This window comes from Macrotis lagotis, chromosome 7 (genome assembly GCF_037893015.1).
Source record: "Macrotis lagotis isolate mMagLag1 chromosome 7, bilby.v1.9.chrom.fasta, whole genome shotgun sequence".
Lineage (NCBI taxonomy): Eukaryota > Metazoa > Chordata > Mammalia > Peramelemorphia > Peramelidae > Macrotis > Macrotis lagotis.
In genome coordinates, this window is record NC_133664.1 from 64,256,730 (window position 1) to 64,278,183 (window position 21,454).

Below are 21,454 nucleotides of genomic sequence, written 5' to 3' on the forward strand. Positions count from 1 at the left end.
AACGGGTGACAGGAGCTGGGACTTGAACTAGGGTTGATGATTATTGTTCGGAGGAAAGATCCCTAGATTTCGAGTCATATGATTGAAATCCTAGCTTTTTTGATTATTGCCTGTGTGAGCTTGGACAAGTCAACTAACTTGTATAGACCTCACTTCATGTTTAAAATGAAATAGTTGAACTAGATAACCTCAAAAGCTCCTTCTAGGTCTAGCTCTATGCTCTAGTCGGGGGAGTGGGGGAGAGGGCATAGTGAAAGAGTCTTAGGGAAAGGAATATCTAGGCATGAAAAACAAAGTAGATTTATGTAGATTTAGTGAAATATTCAAAGAAGTCACAGAAATTGAGTCCTGTGTCCAAAACCATTCTTAAAAGATAGTTTGGAAATCACTGATCTAGAGAGGTAATATCTCTAGATACTGAACAAAACCTATACAAATCATATAGGAGTGGTCATTTTTTGCATATTGAACTATACACTTAGATAAAGGTTTTAGAAAAACAGGACTAGGACAAAGTAAATATCCTGTCCCTTTAAAGATCTAGAAAGGAAAATACAAAGGAAAACAAACAAAAGCATTACTCTGAAAATCATAATGCACTTCCAAAGTGAGGGGGGACTTTTTCCAAGTCTAAGCAGATTCTCAAGGTCTCAGTTTCCAAAAACAGATTAACTTGTTCTTTTTTCCCCACTCAATTCTAGACTTCCTTCACAGTAATTCTTTTACTTTTACAAATTCAAATATGTTTTTTTTTTTAAAAAAGAGGAGTGAATCACTTTGTTATGTGGTATTTTAATGGACAAACTCATCTACTCCTTATCAAAATGGTACCAGCTAACTGAGCCCACCCCCTTGCTCCCTTTATTTTTAGCATTAATACTCTTTTAGGATAAGTGAAATGGTGCTATCAGCACTGGTTTTATTTTAATTCATGTAAGCATTATCTACCACTGCTTGGTAGCTAGGTCTCATAGAGTCCTTTCCCTCTTCCTTCTCCCCCCCACCAAGAAAAAAAGGAATTAAGAAACTCGAAGAAAGTTAAGTCAACTTCAAGAGAAAAAGAAAAATATTTCAGAAATTTTATCTTAGAATCAAAACCTTAAGAAGCAGGACCACAACTTTAAGGTCAGAATGGATCTGAGAGGTCATATAGTCCAGTTCCCTCATTTTCCAAATGAGCAACCTGAGGCCCAAAGGGATGAAATAACTTGATCTTGGCCATGAGTGGAAGAGTTCTAGTTCATTTTCTGAATGACAAATTTAAAATTTGTTTGAGGCCACCAGAGTGCCTTCTTAGGTATCAGTGAAACTTTTTATAATGCAACTCAGATGAAAATGGAAAGGTTTAACTTGTTTAAAAGGAATGGTTCAGATATAAAAGGGCCAGCAGAGTTACATTATACATATCAAGAGAGGAAAAACCATAGTGGACAACATTTGTATAAAGATGAAATAATAGAAAAACAGAAGTGATAGATTGGTGGTAGTATGCCAGAGACCACCTAGTGAGATGGAGGAAATGAATTTTCAGTTTCTAATTCAGGACTCAAAGTAGGCAGACTATTGCTGTGATTGGAGGGTTGTAATTAATTCAGCTATCTCTTGGAGATCTTTCTCTGTCAAAGCTAGATTATCTTGTATTACCTTTACTGATCATTTCAAGAGACAGAAGAAAAGTATTCTATGAAAAAGAACTAGTTGAAATAGGAATGATTAGAAATTGTGAGAAAATGACCTTGGTAACTTAGAATTCATAATAGATATAGGGGTAGAGAGAGGGAACTTTAGACAGTTTGACATTTAGCTTATTTAAGGAGAATTAATTTTTTAAACATTCAGATAAAAGATTTACAGGATCCCACAGTCTGGGTCTCATAAAGGAAAAATCAGCTTAAGCAAATAGGAGGATCCCAAGGAGAAATGATTTAAGTGGAAGGAAAGAGGTAAGTGTCATTACTGCTTTTCTTTTCCTTTCCTTTACCTTTTGCTACTAAATAGCAGCCCCAAGGTTATAGTGATAAGCTTAGATTTTAAAAGGGTAGGTAAAGAAATTGAATTAGGGACAACTAAATTAACACTATTTTTGGAAGGGTAACATCTAAGTTAAAAATTTTATTATTATGCTATGGAAATCCAAAGGACCTTAGAAAAACAATACAATTTGGGGCAAAAGGGGAAGAAAAAGAGGATAGAATTGCTGTTTGGGGGGGGGGGGAGAACATTTAGGTGATAATGAATGATAAAAACACAATGATTCAGTGCTTATTTTTCTTCTGTTTTCATCACCAGGGAGACTGATCTTTAGACTTGAGAGGATAAAGCAAAAAAAAAAATGACTAAGAGAGAACTTTAACCCAGTATAAATAAGGTGAAATGGCAAAGGAATGTCTCAATTAAATCAAGTCAATGGGTCCAAAATTCCATCCCAGAGAACTAAAAGAACTTATGGAAATGATTGCTGGATCATGGTCAGTAATCTGAGAAATTGTTGAGAACACAACTGATGTAAAACTGGAAAAGCAGAAATACTGTTTTCAAAGTGGGGAAAAGGTAGGTTGTCTAACTACAGACTGATGAGTTTTACATTGATTCCTGGGAGGAGTAATACACTAGGATGGGCTATTAAAGGAGCCAATTTAGAGTATTTAAGAAAGGGAAGACATAATAGTTACTGACAAGACCTACAGATATTTATGAGCTTAATTCACTAATAGAGAAGATAGAGATAAAAAGAAACAAGGATATTAAGAAAATTCCAAGAAATGTAAAAATCAAATACCAACAGGGAGACATGAAGAGAAATCATTAGGGCAGTCATTCAATCCAGTCTGGAATGTGGGTTCCAGTTCAAAGAGTTTAAAGTTCACTATGGAACTTTGGCATAATCTCTTTCCTATTTGCTCTTGGTCTTATCAACTTTGGCCTATATGTGAACAGGTGAACAGCTAGACCTGGGCCCGTCCCAGATCTCCAGGCTGCTTGAACAATATACCTGACCCAGACTCAGAAGAATGAGGCAGTCTCTCTATATCACACCTAATAACTGAGTAGAGTGGTTCACTTGACTCGGAGTCAAGGAGATTTGAATTCAAATCCTGCCTAAGACTTTTTTTTTTTTTTAGTTTTTGCAAGGCAATGGGGTTAAGTGGCTTGCCCAAGGCCACACAGCTAGGTAATTATTAAGTGTCTGAGGCCGGATTTGAACTCAAGTACTCCTGACTCCAGAGCCAGTGCTCTATCCACTGTGCAACATAGCCTCCCCTATGACACTTTTAAGTTCTGTGAGTCTGAGTAAGTTACTTAACCTCTCACCTGAAGTTTCCTCATATGTAAAATGAGTATAATAATAGTACTCACCTCATAGAGTTATTGTGAGGAACACATGAGATATGTGTGCATAGCACACACACACATATATATATTCATATATATGCACATCCTACAACATGCATATATATTTAATGAACTTGTATATATATTTTTACATAATATACATATTTACATATTTATGTATATATTTAATATACATGTTTTATATACAAATATATATTTATAGGTAGCTAGATGGCACGATAGATAGCATGCAGACCTGGATTCAGGAAGACTAATTTTCCTGAGTTCAAATCTGACCTCATACTAGCTATGTGACCCTGGGCAAGTCACTTAACCCCATTCACCTCATCTGAAAAATGAGTTGAAGAAGGAAATGATGAACCACTCTTTTCCAAGAAAACCCAAGTGGTATCATGAAGAGTTGGACAAATGAACAATAACAAATTCAATAAAGATACCAGAGACCAGAAAATGGATGACACAAAGATTGGAGGCCTAATAGAACAGAATATTGAGTATTTAATTTAAATAAATTAATATTTAATTTTTATCACTTTATCACAGATTTAGTCACTTTATCCCTGAATCAGATGTTTTTGCCTAATTGTTTGGGGTTTTTTTTAGGTTTTTGCAAGGCAATGGGGTTAAGTGGCTTGCCCAAGGCCACACAGTTAGGTAATTCTTAAGTGTCTGAGGCAAGATTTGAACTCAGGTCCTCCTGACTCCAGGGCCCATGCTCTATCCACTGCATCACTTAGCTGCCCCCTAATTGTTTTTCTTTATCACACACTAAGAATGAAAGAGTGTTGAAATGATTGTAGTGCAAGACAAAAGACAATAATAAAACATAGTTTTTAAAAAGTCATATTAGATTAAACTCATTTAAAAAAAATACCAGACAGGGGCAGCTAGGTGGCATAGTGGATAGAGCACAGGCCCTGAAGTCAGGAGGACCTGAGTTCAAATCTGAACTCAGACACTTAAAAAAAAATTTACCTAGCTGTGTGACTATGGGCAAGTCACTTAATCCTACTGTCATCCAAACCCCCCCCCCAAAAAAAATACTAGACCAATGGAGGAGAGAAATGTCTTAAAGTATATCTAGGAAAGCATTTGAACTAGCCTCTCCCTCTATCCTTAAGGACTGAAAGATGGGACAACCAGGTAAAAATCAAAATTTGGTAGAATGACCAGATTCCAAAGACAGGTAGGTAGTGACTTAGAGGGAGTTGTTCTAGGGAATGTCACAAGACTTCTTCCTTGCCTTTGTACAGTTTAACTTCTTAAAAGTCAACTTCATGAAGACAGAGATAGCCTACTTAGTGGATGTTCAATGACATGAAGCTGGGAGATAAAGTTAATTCCTTTTTTTTGCAAGGCAATGGGGTTAAGTGGCTTGCCCAAGGCCATACAGCTAGGTAATTATTAAGTGTCTGAAACCAGATTTGAACTCAGGTTCTCTTGATTCCAGCGCCAGTGCTCTATCCACTGTACCACCTAGTTGCCCCTAAAGTTAATTTCTTAAAAGACACAATCAGAATTCACAAAGATCTAGTCTTATTGGAACAATAGAAAACTCTATCAATATAATATTGAATTAGGGATTAAATCTTACATCTTAGTTAAAATTGTGGAAAAAGTAGTTTGTGTGTGGATATGAGGGAAACTTGAAAGTCACTGGATTTTTTAACTCAATATGAATCAACAGTGTAATGTGACTGACAAAAAAAACTAATGCCAGAATATGCAACATTAATAAAAGACTAATAAAATGAATGATGAAAGTGAACATCCCCTCTTCCCCAATCTCTCATTCCACTATTTGCTTACAGAGCATGTGAAATATTGTATTTAACTATAAGTACTACTTTGTAAGTTGAGATGTGTCCAGAGATGGCAAAGGATGCCATATCATTCCATCTGAAGATCAGATAAAGGGAATGAGAATTTTTAGGCCAGAAGTAAGAAAATTTGTTGCGTTTTTTTTTTTTTTTTTGAGAAAATAGGGATTGGTTAATATCCTTAGATTTTTTTCCCGAAGGATTTGCATTTGGTACAAGGATGAGGCTGGTTTTATAGCTAGATCCAGAGGGCAGAAATTTAATGATGTCAGATTACTGTTTAAATTAGGGTTTAAACTGCACTAAGACTTTTGGGACACCAGGTATAGTTTCCTAATATTTAAGAGTTGTCATTTAATGAAATAAACCGCTTTGGAAAGTACTAAATTATTTATCTTTGAAGTTTTTCAGGTAGGAAGGCATTTGATGATCAAATGTGAAAGGCACTGTAGAAGTAATTTGCTTCGTTAGGTAGCTGTTAGACCAAATGGTCTCCAAGATGCCTCTAAGGTTTTATGGTTCTATAATACTTACAACCTATGAAATATCCTGATTTCAGCAAAGATCAAAAAGAAAAACACTCCTAAGTATAATTAAATATCCTGTCACTAACTTAACAGCTTTAATCCTCTATTTTTAAAAATGTAATTGCTTGCATGTTTTTTTCTGACCTCAGGCCATTTTTAGGGCTTCTGATAAATCTGTTCTAGCTTGTACTCAAGTTGTTATTAGAATATATGTATTGATTTCCTCTTTAATACTCCTTCTGCTATTTACTTTAAGTACTGAGTACCCCACCCAAGCAACTCCTATTTACCTGAAGCCTAAACCATCTCTTCTGCAGCCTGCAGTTCTCAAAGAACTGACATTCTAAAGAAGAAATGCAGGACAAGGAGATCATAAAAAGAAACGCAAAGGACAAAGGTGACAGAATTAATTTAACATACATAGAGATAAATAGCTGAGGATAATTAGGCAGACATGAAGAATTCAATTCAGTTAAATAAACATTTATAAATTATCTTCTAGACACTAGTTGTATGACCCTGGGCAATCCTGTTTGCCTCAGTTTCCTCATCTGTAAAATTAGCTAGAGAAGGAAATGGCAAACTTCTCCAGAATCTTTGCTAGAAAAACTCTGAATGAAGTCATTAAGAATCAGACATGACTGAAATGACTGAATAACAAATGGATGGATACAGGGTATTGTGCTTAGGAGGTGGACATAGAATTTAGATATGTCAATGTATTTGATCTTATGGAATCTGTATTGTAGTGGGACAATATGACCAGTAGAGAAAAGATCCTGATTCAAGATAAATACATAAAGGGTCTGAAGTGAAGAAGAAAAGCCTTTACTGACTAGGAGATCGGGGAAGATTTGATGGAGGATTGACACTTGAATGCAACTTTGAAGGACAGGTAGGATTTTAGGAGGCAGTCAGCAAATAAACATGTATTAAGAATCTACTATTTGTCAAGCTCCATGGGCTCAGTGTTGAGACACAAAGAAAGTCAAAAGACTCAAAAGATAGAAAAGACAACCATTATGGGCAAAGGAAACATCAATGAGCAAAGAAGGAATTTGTTCTGTCTGGCTAAAGAATAGATTGCATGGGTAAAAGCAATATGAATTAAGACTAGAAAGGTAGAATGATTCCAAAATGTAAATGATCTTGAATGCCTTTCATGGGAAAAGTTAAGGACAAAGCAGTGAATCAACCAAATCTGATGTAGAACAGAGAACTTCCTTTCTGTTCAATTAAGGAATCTTCAACGATGTGATATCATGGATCACACAATCTAAAAGTCAAAAGGGTTCTCAGACATCTTCATTACCCTCAATCAAGCCATACCCAAACAAGTGTCTTCTTTATAATATACCAGACAAACGAGGGGATGTTGGGGGGGACAAAGAGGAGAGAACCCACTACCTCCTGAATAAGCTCATTCAACTTTTGGATAGTTCTAGTCGTTAGTATGTTTTTCCTCACATGGAGTTTGAATGCAACAAAGCCCCTGATTCCTTAGAGTCTACAATCACCACATGGCGTCAAAAAGTCACAATTGAGAGGCAACTGTTCTGGACTTGTAGTCAGGAAGACCTAAGTTCAAATCTTTGGGACACTTGCTAGCCATGCTACCCCAGGCAAAGTATTCATCCTCTCTCAGAATCAATGTCCTCTTTTGTAAAATAGGGAGAATCAGGTTAGCAGGTGGTGATGGTGCAGTGGTTAGAGCACTGGATCTGGAGTCAGAAGGATCTGAGTTCAAATGTGACACTTGTTACTTATTAACTGTGCTACTTAAGCCCAAAACTTAAGCAAGTCACTTAAGTCCACTGCCTTGCAAAAACCAAAAAAAAAAAAAGAAATAGGGAGAATAGTATCACCTGTATCCCAGGGTTGTTTAGAGGATCAAATGAGATAACATATGTAAAGTACTTTACAAACCTTAAAGTGTCATATAAAAACTAATTATTCTATTGGGCTTTAGATCCTGACTATGACACATTAAGCTGTGTGAATGTGGGCAGATCTCTTAACCACATAATGTCCCAGATAATTCTGAGTTAGAGATGAGTTGCTTATCAGGATCAGTGAAGGAAGTCTCTATTGAAGGAGTTCCCATAAAAAGATACAAACACTGAAAATTATAATCTATAATCATCCATGTGTACACACATACATGCATACACACATAGTATATATATACTTCACATATTTGAAATTTTGTTTTCTCTCTCTGTAACGTGTATAAATATGTGTGTGCATACATAGTGCAATCACTTTGTACCTCTGTAATGTATACATGCATGTAAAATGCAGTGATATTTTATATGTACATATATAAAGTATATATGTATACACAATACAGAGGTACAAAGCACATTTTCATATAAGGTTGAAAAGGGGAAGATTATTTGTCATGGTTTTTTAATTTAAAATTTCTTTAAGTTAAAAAAGAAATCACTCTCTTGATCTTTAAAATCTACAAGTAAAAATTTATATCTGCTACCTATAATTTAAATTAAAAAATACAAATAGAAAGCCAAACTAATATTTTAACTGGAAAATAAATGTTAAAATAGTATATAGGAAGTGTGAGTTTGTCTGTAGGTCACATACATAAGGTATTTTGAACTTCTTTTTTTTGCAAGACAAAAGGGGTTAAGTGGCTTGCCTAAGGCCACACAGCTAGGTAATTATTAAGTGTCTGAGACTGGATTTGAACCCAGGTACTCCTGACTCCAGGGACTGTGCTCTATCCACTGTGCCACCTAGCTGTCTTCCTTGTTGAACTTTTGATGTAGTTTTTCTATAAGACAAAATGGCCTGACAGGGATATATTAAGCCACTGTGATCAAGGTCCTATCCTACTAAGCTCAGGTCCTGGGTGAACAAGAGTGAACCCTACCCAATAAAAAAAGACTCTTTACTCCATGAGAAAGGCAGGGGAAAAAATGTCAGGCAAAGAGATCAGTGATGCCAGGAGCTGGGTACAACTGTATGCCAATAGAAAAAATGAAGGGACTTCAAGGAATGACAAGATACATCAGGCCCATATGATCCGTTGGTGTAATTAAAGACACAATGAAAAAGGAAACTCAGCTAAAAACAAAGAAACTTTGCTTTTTTACTTGAACTTTGTTTAGAATCTTGTAGCAGGATATCCTTCTGTTCAGACCTTGGGACGGGGTTGTTATTTTGGTTTAGGTTGTGTGTGAAAAGTGCAAAAAGTTGGACCTTTTCATTGTGTATATGTGATGGACCTGAAAAGGTCCACTGAAAACTAAGTCTTCTATGTCTTGGTACAAGTGAGGCCCCATAAAATTTCTTGGAACATATTTTTTGTCTTGTTGTTAATTTAAAAATAATTGTACTTTATTTTTAACAATAATTTTGAAAAATTTTGAGTTTCAAGTTTTCTCCCTTCCTCTACCCATTAAGAAGGCAAGCAATATGATATCAATTATAAATATGAAGTCATGAAAAACATATTTCCACATTCGCCATGGTGTGAAAAAAAGCAAGAAAATAAAGTAAAAAAAGTATGTTTCAGTCTGTACTCAGAGTTCATCAGTTCTCTCTCTGGACATAGAGAACATTTTTCTTTGTGAGTCCTGTCATATTATCTTGGATCATTGTAATGATTAGCTAAGTCTTTCACAGTTGATCATCATTACAATACTGCTGTTATTGTTTACAATGTTCTGCTGGCTCTGCTCACTTAATTTTGTATCAGTTTATATGTCTTTCCTGTTTTTTCTGAAATTATTCCCTTCATCATTTCTTATAGCACAATGGTATTCCATCAACAATCATATACTACAACTTATCCAGTCATTCCCCAGTGGAAGGGCCCTTCATCCATTTCCAATCCTTTGCCACCACAAGAAGAGGTGATATGAATATATGGATGTGTGCATACACACATAAATACATACATGTGTGTATCCTTTCCCTTTTTTATTGATCTTTTTAAGATACTGGGTCAAAGAGTATGCATGGTTTTATAACTCATGAGACGTAGTTCTCTAAAATGATTGGATCAGTTAACAACACCACCAACAGTACATTAGTGTCCTTATTTTTCCAAATTCCATCCAACATTTATTATTTTCCTTTTCTCTCATGTTAGATAATTGAATAGGGTGGGGTGGTACTCAGAGTTGATTTAATTTTTATTTCACTAATCAAGAGTGATTTAAAGCATTTTTTCACATGGTTATAGATAGTTTTGATTTCTTCTTCTTCTGAAAACTGCCCATTCATATTCTTTGACTATTGCTCGTTTGGGGAATGCTTTCATTTTTAAAAATTTTGACTCAATTCCTTAAATATTTGAGAAATTAGGCCTTTATCAGAGAAACTCATTGTAAAATTCCCCCTTCCTCCTTCAAGTTTCCTGCTTTCTAATTTTGATTGCATTGATTTCATTTGTGTAAAAAATTTTTAGTTTCATATAATCAAATTACCCATTTTACTTCCTGTGTTCCTCTCTATCTCATTTTTTAACTTAAATAACTCAAAATAAATGCTTTCTTCTAATTAAGGACTATAGTTGTAACTAAGATTAGCATCAAGCTACAATGAAAAGAGCACTGAATTTAGAATCATAGAATCTGAGTTTGAATGCTCATTTTTTACAGCCTATGTGGTTTGGGGACAATCATTTGACCCATCTGGGCATCAGTGGAAATTAGAATTTCAAATAAGGGTTTGGACTAGATGACTTTTAAGGTCTCTTCACCTCTATAGAGTTAGGAGCATAGGATAGATGGTATCAAAATCTCAGATAGTCAACTTTTCATTATCTGTAGTTATGGAGGAAAGCAAGAAAGCATGGAGAGTTGGCCCTAAGATAGTGATTTAGGAGTCACCTAGGTTCATACCCTAGATTTGATACTCCTTTCAGTTGTGTGCTAATTAACTGGGACAAAATAAAATAATTAAATATATTGATAACAATAAACTTGACAGTTTAAAAAATATAAACCTTTTTATATATAATATGTCCTTTGACTATAATCTCTTGTTTTACTTAGAAGTTGAATTCACAAGATCAATACAGTTTCCTTCATTTTTCATGAAACTATTCATCCCATTGGTTATTAAGCATTTTTTTGGGAAATAGTCCTTTTTTCCACATCTAACCTTAGTTACAGCTCATAAGTTTTTCAATAGGGTTTAAATCAGGTAAGTTTCCAGCCCACTCATAAATATGTTTATCCTCATCCCTTGGATATATTTCTTATCTATCATGATTTGTGGTAAGATATAAGGTCATGTTGCAACACTCCACTTTCATTTGGGAATGTTTACAATTCTGAAACGAGTCTGCTTTTTAATATAGCAATATATTTATCAGATGTCATCATTCCCCCAACATGGGCAAGACTCCCAGGGCCATTTGAAATTTTAAAAGAACCAGACATTTTTTTGGAGAAGTTTTTTGTAGACAAATAAGATTCTTAAGTTCATCTTCATGGGTCATATTGCCCAACAAACTCCTATCAAGGGTCACAAATAGAGTTCAATGTTTATTTGTAACTACAATGGGTAGTTATTACCAATGGGTAATGGGTTCCAATGTGTACCAAGCTGCATGAATGGACTCTGAGCATTGCATGTATGGGTTGGACACATCTGATAGACTATTTCATATTTTTTAAACCTTTGAGGGGCAGCTAGATGGTGCAGTGTATAAAGTATCGGCCCTGGAGTCAGGAGGACCTGAGGTCAAATGCAGTCTCAGACACATAATAATGACCTAACTGTGACTTTGGGCAAGTCACTTAACCCACTGCCTTGCCCCTGCCCCTCCCAAAAAAAATTTGAAACTTTTATTTTTTTAATTTTTTTCTTAAGAATCAAGAATTAGCAAATTACTTTAGATTCATCAGGACATTTTTTAAAAAAAATTTAGAGCTTTAACAATATACAACATAATACGAAACAAATCAGAGAGATGGATTTCTGTTACTAGATGTTACCAAACATATCATTCTAAAAGTGAGTCTATCCCCCAAGAATGATGTGGAAAGTAAAACTGAAATAAAGCTGTGAATTAGGAGTTGGACTAATGGATTGTGGGCTCATTACCTCCAACCCCTTTTGCAAAGAAATTCCTATATCACACACAAGTTAAAGTGTCAGTTGAACAGTTTCCTAAACTGGGAACTTAAAGCCTGGGAAGGTTGCTAGGGACTATAGATGCTGAGTGTGGGTAAACACAATGGCATTCTTCATGCCTTTAAAAAGTTAGGAAACAGTGGTACACTAAAAATCTAACAAGGAAAAAACCTTAAGATCAATAAACAACCTAAAAACCCTTTCTTTGCACTAGATAGGGATTTCAGCTCAGCCAGTATAAAAGAGAGGGATGTTTTGATCAAACAGCAATGACCACCTCAAAAGATTCTCATAGGGAACTCCAGAACACCTCTATATCTCCTGCTTATGGCAAGGGTGAAAGAACACAGTCACATATTTGGTCTTGAATATATGTACAGTTCCCCAGAAAAAAATTCGGGCTATGCTGGGAAGGGCACTTCTCAAAATACAAATAAAACCCTGCCCAGGGCAGGATTTAGAGGACTCTATATTTCTTATGTTTTCTCTTCCTCCTCCCTACTCCCATAGGGATCAGACTCACACAGATCAATGTGTACTCCTCCTGTCTCTTGTCCTCCCACCCCCAACAAGAAACCCCAAACAACTCTTCTTCCTTCTCTCTTCTTGCTAAAGAGAATGTGAAGCTAATGAAGGGGGAGGGGGCCTCCAGGGATTGATGGGAATACTTGGGGCCTTCTGGAAGGGTGCGATACTCTGTGGTATGGTGGAGGTGGGCCGGGGGCCTATTCTCAGCTATCTCCTGCCCTAGACATGAGGTCTTCTGATGCATTATCTTGGTTGTTGTTGTTGTGAAATAATAAAATTTCCTTAATGTTTTTCAGTTTAAAGCCCATTTCCTTAAATTTGTTCATTAACTGAAGAAATGCTGTCATTTCCTCTGATCACTGGTACATTTCCAAAGTTTCTTCTATCAGATTGGGATCAAAGCCCTTTACAAAGAGTTGTCCATGTGCACATAGTCAAGAACTCTCTATATTTACTCCTTTCTTCTTTCATGGCTTTCAAGATGCAATCATATGAGTAGATCATGTTTACCACTGTCTCCACATATTACCATTCACTGGCTGACATTGCTTGTAGTCCAGATAGTTTGGTGTACTTGAACCCTGGGGACAGTAGGTGGTGTTGGTACTTGTGATGTCCCAACATTGTGAGGACTGACCATCAGCATTGTTTTTGTAAGTGATGGCTCTTCTGTACATATTGACACAACAGACAAGGGAGGTATTTGGGATGAAGGGGATGGTGTTGGTGTTTCCTTGCCACTGTCTAAACTTAAAACTGAAAGACCCACCCCAAGGTCTCCAATGATCATTGTTCTGGGAGCAAGACTTTTAGGAATTCAAGAAAGGACCATTGCAGAGGCAAATGGAACTGTGAGAAGAACTTGCAAGTTTTGCTGTTTTCTGTTCCCTGTTATCTGAGTTGAGTTTGGGGAAAGAGACTTGATATTGCTCACAGCAATGATAGGAGGGAAGAACACTTTGGAAGACAGTGACAACTTTGCATAATGACCATGGTAATTTCACAATAACTATGATAAAGTGATAAAGCCATTGGGTTTGTGAAAGGGTTTGAAATCCAGTGCAGTTCTTTCCAGGTATGCCAAGACTTCCTGGTCCTGCAACACAAACTCAGACCCTCTTTGAGGTAAGTTATTATCTAAGATCTGGGCCACAATGGGCCTAGTTGTACCAATAAGACTATTTCTCAGTTCTTTTTAATCATCAATATTTTTTAATTCCATGTTATCAAATAGGTTCTCTTCATATTCAGAGTCAGTGAAGTCGAAGTTTGCCTTCATATGGGGTGAGCTGAAAACCTTGTTTTATGGCACTGTTGCTAACACAGCTGTGGTGAGAATATATTTGTGCTGTAAGCTATCCAGGATCAGGTTAATAGGAGGTATCATTGTGGTCAGGCAGTATGTCTTTGAGAAACCCACTTTTCTGTCACTTTATAGACCACTCTTGGAATCCACTTTGGCTTCTGTTTCTTCAGTTTTTTTACTCAGTTTCCCATTTATTTTCTTAAGATCTTCTGCCCATTTGATTTCTTTCCCCCAAGAAAAAATCATATTGTATTTCTATGACAGCTTGTAAACAACCAAGCAAAGGAGAATTCAATAGGCAGGCCAACTTTAGCTGGTGTTTTGGATGGACATCATCAAGGTAACTGAAAGTCTCATGAAAATCTGAACTGAATTTCTTAGAAGTCATTGAGAATTTGAGTGTGGCTGCTGCTGAGACTTGAAATGTTGAAAGGCATCACCACTCACCATGAACCAAATGGTCTGACTCTGTCCCCACTGCCCTTACAGCAGTCCTTAGGAAGCATGAGCAGCTCCACCTCCAGCTCTGCCCTCTCTGGGCACAAGTACCACTGTTATTGCCACCACCATCACCATATTGTGTATTTCCTTCCTTCCTTCCTCTGCCTCCCTTCATCTTATAGATTACTTCTGATAATAGTTTTGCTATGATCTTGAATGAAAAAAATAAATTTCATCAATCAAGAATACTCCAATTCTGCCCTCCATCTCCACCCCACGCCAGTCTTTAGTATTTGTCTTTCTCTTGAGTTCTCTGTGACAGGAATATTCCTTCCTTTTTCTTTTTTTTCTGTTTCATTGTTCTCTCTCTCTCTCTCTCTCTCTCTCTCTCTCTCTCTCCCTCTCTCTCTCTCTCTTGTTTTGGTTTTTAGGTTTTTGCTAGGCAATGGGGTTAAGTGGCTTGCCCAAGGCCACATTATTAAGTATCTGATGCCACATTTGAACTCAGGTACTCCTGACTCCAGAGTCGGTTCTCTATCCACTGCACCACCTAGCCGCCCCATTTTGGTTTGTTTTGTTTCGTTTTTAGGTTTTTGCTACTCTCTTTCTTTCTCTTTCTCTCTTTCCTTCTTCCAAATTCATGATGCCTATGCCACACTAGAAGTATCAGGAACAAGTTCTCCAGGTTGCCAGGCCACTTTGACAGTCTTTCACAGCAATAGTTTGTCAGTTTTATACTTTCAATCACACTTTCTTTTATTTTGCTTTTATTTGGGGGGGGAATTTGATTGTTTTATTATGGATTTAAATATTCATGAAATATTTGAATTCCCCACACCTCTGGAATAGCTCTAATAGTATTCTTTTTAAAAGTTATTTTACACAGTTGCATGAAATAAAAACCATTCTTAACAACAAAGAAAGTAATAAAAATGTGTATGTAGCAACAAATCAAGCACTCAACTGAGAGAGAAGTAATGGTATTGAAACCACTTAATCTGGCTTCATTCAGGCAGTCAACAAATACTTTTTCTGAACTAGTCTAGTGTCATATATACTTTTACTCATGAAGTATATATTCTTTTTTTAGTTTTGTTTTTTTTTTGCAAGGCAATGGGGTTAAATGGCTTGCCCAAGGCCACACAGCTAGGTAATTATTAAGTGTCTGAGGCTGGATTTGAACTCAGGTACTCCTGACTCCAGGGCCGGTGCTCTATCCACTGCGCCACCTAGGCTCCCTGAAGTATATATTCCTGAGCAATACTGTCACAAAATGAAATATATCAATGGTTTATTCCAAGTAATTCAAATAACGACTCTTTTTGTGATCTGCTTAACCAATCCCTTTTAACTTCATCATGTCCATCTTTGTCTTGAAAACATGTCTTGAAAACATATACCAATTAAACCATTACAAACCTGGCTAAGTAGGAACTGGAAAAATTATCCAGCTTCCTGTTTGCCCAAAATGCTTGCTTATTTCTCATTCTATGTTAAAAGTGAAAAGCATCATCTCTCAGAGCAATGCAAAATACTGCTCCATTTTTTCCTGAGAAGTTGTGGGGTCAGGATAAGGGTAGAAATAATTAACTTTTAAATTTAAAAGACTGCCTCTTGGGAAATTTGGAGTAAAAATAAAGCATAATGAACTTTAGTCCATGTACAACTTCAGGTCTTTCTTTAACTAATTATGTAATAAAGACTTAAAAGTAAGACTTCCATGAATAATCAAGAACTCACCTAAGATATGACACCCATCTGCATGTATAAGAGAATAATCTAGGCTTTGTGGAAAAACTTGAAGTCAATGACCTAGTTTCTTTTATTTTGGGGGGGGGGCGTTGCAAGGCAATGGGTTAAAGTGACTTGTCCAAGATCACACAATTAAGTAAGTATTAATTGTCTGAGATCAGATTTGAGCTCAGGTCCTCATGACTCCAGAGAAGACTCTATCTTCTGTGCCACCTAGAACCCCTAAGGACCTAATTTCAAAACTGAATTCTTATAGTTGTGTGACCTTGGGCAAGTTATTTAACCTCACTGAGCCTTAGTTTCCTCATCTGTAAAAATATTTGGGAAATATTTATACTACTTAACTCATAGTATTGTGAGAAAAGTGTTTTGCAGATCTTGAGATGATATGGACAAGGGAGCTATTATTGTCTTAAAAACTAGTATTTGCCAAGACCCTATGAAATAGATGGGGTATAGACAGTAACATCTCAGCCAAATATTTTGTTACTGGAATAAAATCCATAATTTTCTTTAATCAAATCAAACCACAATGTATTAATGAAGCATTCTGGTGACTCTAGCTTATATCCACTTATTCTTTAAAATGAGGTTATTCAGTTCCAAATTAGTTCTAGGTCTATATCTCCCTGGCCCAATATTGCATATGACTTTTATTGCATTGTGATCTGAGAAAAATGTATTCACTATTTTGCTTTTCTGCAGTTTATCATTAGGTTTTTATGCCCTAGTACATGGTCAATTTTTGTATAAGTGCCATGTACAGCAGAGAAAAAGGTATATTCTTTTCTATCCCCATTCAATTTCCTCCATAAGTCTGTCATATCTAGTTTTTCCTAACAATCTATTTACCTCCTTAACTTCTTTCTTGTTTATTTTAGTATTTAATTTATCTAGATCTGAGAGTGGGAGGTTGAGGTCTCCCACTAGTAGAGTTTTGCTATCTATGTCTTCCTGTAGTTCTTTTAGCATCTCCTCTAAGAATTTGGATGCTATCCCATTGGGTGTGAGTATATATATATATATATATATATATATATATATATATATATATATATATATATTCAGTATTGAAATAACTTTATTGTCTATGGTACCTTTTAGGAGGATATAGTTTCCTTCCCTATCTCTTTTAACACTATCTATTTTGGCAGCTGCTTTGTCTGAGATAAGGACTGCTACCCTTGCTTTTTTCACTTCAGCTGAAGCAAAATATATTTTGCTCCAACTTTTTACCGTTTCTTGTAGGCAGTATATTGTAGGATTCTGGTTCTTCATCCACTCTACTATTTGCTTACATTTTAAGGGAGAGTTTATCCCATTCACATTCAAAGTTATAATCCCATAGGTTTTAGTATGTTGCTTCATTGTTGTCATTCTCTAGGATAACATAATTCTTTCTATAAGTTGTTGTTTGATCCATTCATTCTTTAGACTCTAGCCTTTAGATGGATTGTTTTGTGCATATGTGTGACTGGGTCAAATCATATCCTCTGTGACCTCAGTGACCTCCCAGTTATGTGAGTCTGAATGAACTCTCTCGGTTTTCTCATCTGAAACACGAAGGGATGGATTAGAGGACTGCTGAATTCCTAGTTATTATGAGCATTCTTTGACTGAGTCTATTGTAATAACTTACCTTTTTTTATTGTATCAAAAAGCATACTAATGAAATCAGAATCATAAAATCTAGAGTTGGAGGAATGACCTAGAAAGGTTTATTAATTCATCTTGGATCACACAGGTAACAAGTGACAAAGCCAGCTTTTGATTCCAGGTCCTCTAGATGTCAAAGCTCTCTACCTACTGCCTCCTGGTACTGTATGATCATTCTGGAAATCACTTTAGGATTATGACAAGAAAATCTATATGCTTTGCCTGAAAGATCTTCTTTTGGTACATAGATTCCAAGGAGGCAAATGACAAAAACTATGAGTTCTAAATACACCAAATTATTAACTGCAGTACTTTTTTAGTAGCAAAGAACTGGTAACAAAGTAATTGTCAATTTTATCAGTGGTTTCTAACTCAAATAGAAACTGGGTGCTAATCCATATATAAGAATCACTGTATAATACCATAAATTATCATCCTCTATGTTTTATTAAATTTTTATTTTGTTACTATTTCCCAATTACATTTTAATCTAATTGGGTGGCATTCAGGATAGCAATGCTGTTCCCAGTCACCTATTAGGCATCTCTGATCTATACATACAATGACATTCATACACACATACATATATATGTATACATAATATATATACATATACATAATACAAACACATGCAAATATATATATGTATGCATGTATAGATTTAACAAATTCTGGCAAGTGGATATAAGGAATATTGTTGAGCTGTCAAAAATGAAGACTATGAAGAATTCGGATAAGCATGAAGAAAATTGTCAGAACTGATGTAACTTACAGTAAGTAGAATCAGGAAAAGAACATACATGGCAATTATAACTATAAATGATAAGAGCAAAAACATGAAATTTTATAGTCTAATTATAATGCATATTCTTGGCCCAGAGGAAGAGATGATGTAATGAACCTCCTTCTCTTCTTTGCAGAGGAGAGTAACTTAAGTGTGAAGTACTGTATATAATGTTCAGCTCCATCATAGTGTTAATTAGTTTTGCTTGACTACTTCCTCACCTCAACTCTCTTTTTTGAGGTACTCTTTTTTGCTAAAGGGGGAAGGATATCTTTGGAAATAAAGATAAAAGATATAACACAATTAAAAACAATAATAATAAAGTGTTGAATGAATTAGTGATCAAAGTGACAGGAGCCATAAAAAAGTAAACAAGTAAAATAATTTTACCTCAATTTCCTCATCTGTAAAATACAATGGGAAAGGTTGGACTAGATTTTCTTTGAAGTCTCTTCTACCTCTAGTTCAATGATCTTGATTTTCTAGATTATTAATCAGGATTCTTAGGCACAATACATAGTTGAGCAGAAAAGGGATCTTTTATGTGAAAAACCAATTAGAAAAGAGAAAAAAACTAGGGAGAAGTAAAGATTGTTTACCAATTATTTCATTTGCTGCATCCATATTTTTAACCCCAAAGCTCCTAATAGAACTACCAGATTATTTGTTTCATTAAAAAATTCATGATTTTGCCCAAAAGGCAACAAAAATGTATATATCCTTTGATCCAGCAATACTAATGCTGGGTCTATACCCTGAAGAGATGATGAAAAAGGGTAAAAACATTACTTGTACAAAAATATTCATAGCAGCCCTGTTTGTAGTGGCAAAGAATTGGAAATCAAGTAAATGTCCATCAATTGGGGAATGGCTTAACAAACTGTGGTACATGTATGTCATGGAATACTATTGTTCTATTAGAAACCAGATGGGGTGGGAATTCAGGGAAGCCTGGAGGTATTTGCATGAACTGATGCTGAGTGAGATGAGCAGAACCAGAAAAACACTGTATACCCTAACAGCAGCATGGGGGTGATGATCAACCTTGATGGACTCGCTCATTCCATCAGTGCAACAATCTGGGACAATTTTGGGCTATCTGCAATGGAGAATACCATCTGTATCCAGATAAAGAACTGTGGTGTTTGAATGAAGACCAAGGACCATACCTTTAATTTAGGGGAAAAAAACTGATATCTTATTGTCTGATCTTGCTATCTCTTATACTTTATGTTTCTTCCTTAAGGATATGATTTATCTTTCATCACATTCAATTTGGAGCAATGTATACCATGGAAACAATGTAAAGACTAACAGGGGGTAGGGGAGGGAAGCAAGATAAAGGGAAAATTATAAAATTCAAAATAAATAAAATTATAAAAATTTTCATTATTTTAAAAATTATTTTATTTTAAAATTTTGAGTTCCAAATTCTCTTTCTCTCCCCCTTCCTCACCCTTTGAGAAAGCAAGCAAATAATATGTTATACATTTGAAAACATGCAAAACATATTTCTATATTAGCCATGAATTGGTTCTGCTTATTTTACTTTGAATCAGCTCATATAAGTCTTGTTATGTTTTTCAGAAAACTGTCCCTTTGTCATTTTTTTATAGTACAATAGTACTTTATCACAATCATATACCATAGCTTGATCAGTCACATCCAATTGATAAGCCTTCCCTCAATTTCCAATCCTTTGCCACCATAAAAGAGTTACTATAAATTTTTTTGTGCATATAGATTCTTTTCCTTTTTCTTTAGTCTCTTTTGGGGTGCAGACCTAGTAGTGGTATTGCTGGATCAAAAGGTTTGCACAGTATCTAACCTTTGAGCAGAGTTCCAAATTATTTTCCAGAATGTTTGGCCCAGTTCACAACTCCACCAATACTTTATTAGTGTACCTATTTTCCCTTATCCTTTCCAGCATGTTTTTTCTTTTAAGTATGAAGTGGTATCTCAGAATTGCTTTAATTTTCCTCTCTCCAATCAATAGTGATTTTTTTCATATGACTACATCTAGTTTTTATTTTTTTTTCTGAAAATTGCTGGATCATATTCTTTGGTAATTCATCAATTGGGGGAAATGGCTCTTATTTTTAGAAATTTAACATAGTTCCATATATATATATATGTATATATATATATGGAAATATATAGAAATAAGGCCTTTATCAGAGAAATTTGCTGTAAAATTTTTTTGATGTTACTTCATTGTCTATGGTACCTTTTAGTAAACAGTAGTTTCCCTGATTCTCTCTTTTAATAAGGTTTATTTTTGTTTAAGCTTTGTCTGAGATCATGATTGCTATCTTTGCCTTTTTTACTTCATCTGAAGAAATATAGATTCTGTTTGAGCCTTTTATTTTAATTTTCTGTGTGTTTCTGTTTCAATTGTATCCCATGTTAACAACGTTGTTAGATTTTGTAATCCATTCTTGCTATGTGCTTCTGTTTTATGGATGAGTTCAACGCATTCACATTCTCAGTTATGTTTACAGAGCATTTCCCTCCATGCTATTTTTTTCTGTTTAATCTGTTTTGCTTCTGGCCACCGTCTCTCTTAATCTCAATACTTTTATTATTCTCCCCTCCCATAACTCCTATTCCCTTTTTCCCTTTTTCCTTTTGGATAAAATAGATATCTTTATCCAACTGAGTATATCTACATATTCCTTCCTCTTTAAATCAATGCCTATGAGACTGAGGTTCAAACATTGCCCAACACCCTCTCCTATTTTCCCCTTTATTATAAAAGCTCTTCTGTGTGTATAAGTTGTTGGTACTTTCAAGGTTTGTAATAATATTTGTCCTTCATTTTCAAAGAAGTCCACAATATCAGGGAAGTGATGCCATGACAAGCACATGAATGGGATTTGAGTGACAGGGATGCTGTGCTAAGTTACCAGGCTCACTTTCTCCTCCAGAGCCCTCTGGGTTCAGTGACCAGATATGAATCAAGACAATTGGAGATGGCTCCAGATTCGAGGTGATTAGGATTAAGTGATTTGCCCAAGATCATACAGCTAGTAAGAGTCAAATGTCTGAGGTCACATTTGAACTCCTGTCCTCCTGACTCCAAGGCTCAATGCACTGTGCCACCTAGCTGCCTTTCAAGGTTTCTATGATTTAGGGAGAAGTATGGTCATTGCTCTCCGTTCTTTACTCAGAAAGATCC

General features: G+C 35.6%; 1 protein-coding gene and 1 pseudogene across 1 annotated transcript in view; both read right to left on the minus strand.

Annotated features, from left to right (window-relative positions):
• Nucleotides 1–21,454, minus strand: part of PRTFDC1 (phosphoribosyl transferase domain containing 1) — a 104,934-nt gene that overhangs the window by 23,814 nt on the left and 59,666 nt on the right. The gene's annotated exons all lie outside the window — the stretch shown is intronic.
• On the minus strand, nt 12,436–14,031 carry LOC141493692 (ubiquitin-associated protein 1 pseudogene; annotated as a pseudogene).